Source organism: Bos indicus x Bos taurus, chromosome 20 (assembly GCF_003369695.1).
Source record: "Bos indicus x Bos taurus breed Angus x Brahman F1 hybrid chromosome 20, Bos_hybrid_MaternalHap_v2.0, whole genome shotgun sequence".
Classification (NCBI taxonomy): Eukaryota; Metazoa; Chordata; class Mammalia; order Artiodactyla; family Bovidae; genus Bos; species Bos indicus x Bos taurus.
In genome coordinates, this window is record NC_040095.1 from 12,052,256 (window position 1) to 12,054,731 (window position 2,476).

General features: G+C 36.3%; 1 pseudogene; it reads right to left on the reverse strand.

The window, feature by feature from the left end:
• Positions 1-679: 679 nt before the first annotated feature.
• LOC113879219 lies at positions 680-1,069 on the reverse strand (annotated as a pseudogene).
• Positions 1,070-2,476: the final 1,407 nt, after the last annotated feature.

Below are 2,476 nucleotides of genomic sequence, written 5' to 3' on the forward strand. Positions count from 1 at the left end.
TTTATATTTAAAGTATAACTTTAATGCTAACTGAGTTTAAATTTTTTATAATCAACTCCATTATAGTTTCCTTGGATTAAGCTTATTTTTCAAAAAAGTATTTTAGATTTCTGTAGAATATTTGAAGATAATCATTTTATTAAAAAGAAAGGTGATCTAAATGTAAAAGAACTTTTATTACATCTCTCACTAAGTCTGGCAAACTAGCTCATTAAGCAATTTTTTGCTTAAGTTGAGATTTTTGTGAAAGGTCATGCATTCTTTCAAAAGAAGGAAACGAGATGCTATTTTCCCAGTGGGAAATTTACAGAATTACTTTTTTTTGTTTTTTTTACATTGAAAGTACACTTGGATAAATTAATAATTTCTTTAATTGAATCCCTATTTCAGTGACAGCCTCTGTTCAGTGAGCACTGTTCATGAATTATTCTAAGTCTTCATAACAAGGAGAGAGCTTTATTCTGGTTTTAAAGATTACACAGTTAAGGACTAGAAATTACTCAAAGAGTTTTGAAAATCTAGAAACAGAATGTGTTCAAACTAGGATTTCTCTGATCTTTAGAGACTTGTCTACCTAATATTACATTCAGATTCTAAGTTTTTTTTTCCCCTTTTTTTAGTCTGGTCTTGAAACTTTCAAAAGAATAAGTTTTAGACTAAAATATTCCATATATATAAATTTTTTTTGAAGGTTTCAAGTATACTTTATTTCTTCAAACATGCCATATTTTAATGGGTACATAGTACTTTTACTTGGAATTAATTATGAGTTGATTTTGAAACAATTCAGTATTAAACCAGCTGGGATGATTACTGTTCTCTCCATTCCTTTGGGGTGACTCTGCCAACAGGCGATGGGTTCCACTCTATTCCAATTTGTGTTGCCGTATATACCCACACAGCAGCACAGAAAGTGGCTCCACTAGCTAATACGGCATTACCGTATTTGTCATGGAAATCAGGTGCCCGCTTCTGGTGGATCTGCCTTGCCACTGCTTGCTGAATGCTTTGAACTCTCAGACGACTTAGTGCGTTTTTGGCCAAGAGAAACATCCTCAGGTTGAACATAAAATAGCTGCAACTACAGCTGCTGGCCTCTAGCAATCTGGCGTCTAGTACCCCTGCAGAGTCCTGTACACACACACACACACACGCACACACACACATATATATATATATATATATATATATTTTTTTTTTTTTTTGCTAAAACAAATGGGAAGGAATAACCAAAGTAACAAAGTATTTCAATCAACTCAGGATAGAATAACTTTGTATATCCAAGCCATAGTAAGCCACACCTTTGGTTTCTCAGAACCATTTTAGAATACAGGAAAAGAAACAGAAATCAAAGGTAGAATGTGGGTAGGCCCTGTTCTAAAACAAAGTCAGAAGGCAAAGTGCTAGACTGATATGGTGCGGGAACGAAGCAGATAGATGCAGCAGAACCACATTTAGAAATGGGGGGAAGAAACCATCTCTCATTTATCCAAGACAGGATGACAAATAAGTCCTACCTCATGTGTGAACTCTATCTGATTCATAGTAGCAGCCTGGAGTGAGTGCTAAAAGTCATTTTAAGGCTCTCCATGAGCTCAGCCAGAAAGTATTAGGAAGATTTGACATGTTCTAATTTGGGCATAATTTCTATGTATCTGTTATCTCAAGGAGGGTGACAAAGAAGAGATGGGGACTCATAGTAATTAAGTACTTGCTTCACATTAGGTACTTCATATACATTCTATAAATTTTCCTGGATCCAATGAGGTTAACATTATAATCTACATTTTACAGATGAGCAAAGTCATTCTCTGAGTGAAATTTGAAGAAAGAGGGAAAAAACAGTCACTTTGTAATAGAGGGAAGGAAAAGTGAAAGCAAAAATCGCTCAGTCCTGTCCAATTCTTTGCAAACCCGTGGACTGAAATTCTCCAGGCCAGAATACTGTAGTGGGTAGCCTTTCCCTTCACCAGGGGATCTTCCCAACCCAGGAATTGAACTCAGGTCTCCCACATTGCAGGCAGATTCTCTACTAGCTGAGCCACAAGGAAAGCCCAAGAATACTGGAGTGGGTAGCCTATCTCTTCTCCAGCAGATCTTCTCCACCCAGGAATCAAACCCGGGTCTCCTGCATTGCAGGCAGATTCTTTACCAACTGAGCCAGCAAGGAAGCCCTGAGGGAAGGAAAGGTACTATGCAAATAACCAGTCCTACATGAGAAGTTTGAGTTGGCTATTGTCATCAAGAAGCACCCATGTACACTAATAATTTTCATTGCTTCCGGTGTTTCCAATGCTTCTTATATTTAAGTATCACAAATATTCAGCAGTCTAAATTGTTTCATCCTTCAAGATGTGCCACTATGCTAATTATAACCTCTTCATAAATGATGAATAATTATTCCGTTTGGAAATTATTTTAGAGTTTGAAAGAAACTTTATATGAACTCTCTGATTACTACTCTTAGACCACAAAG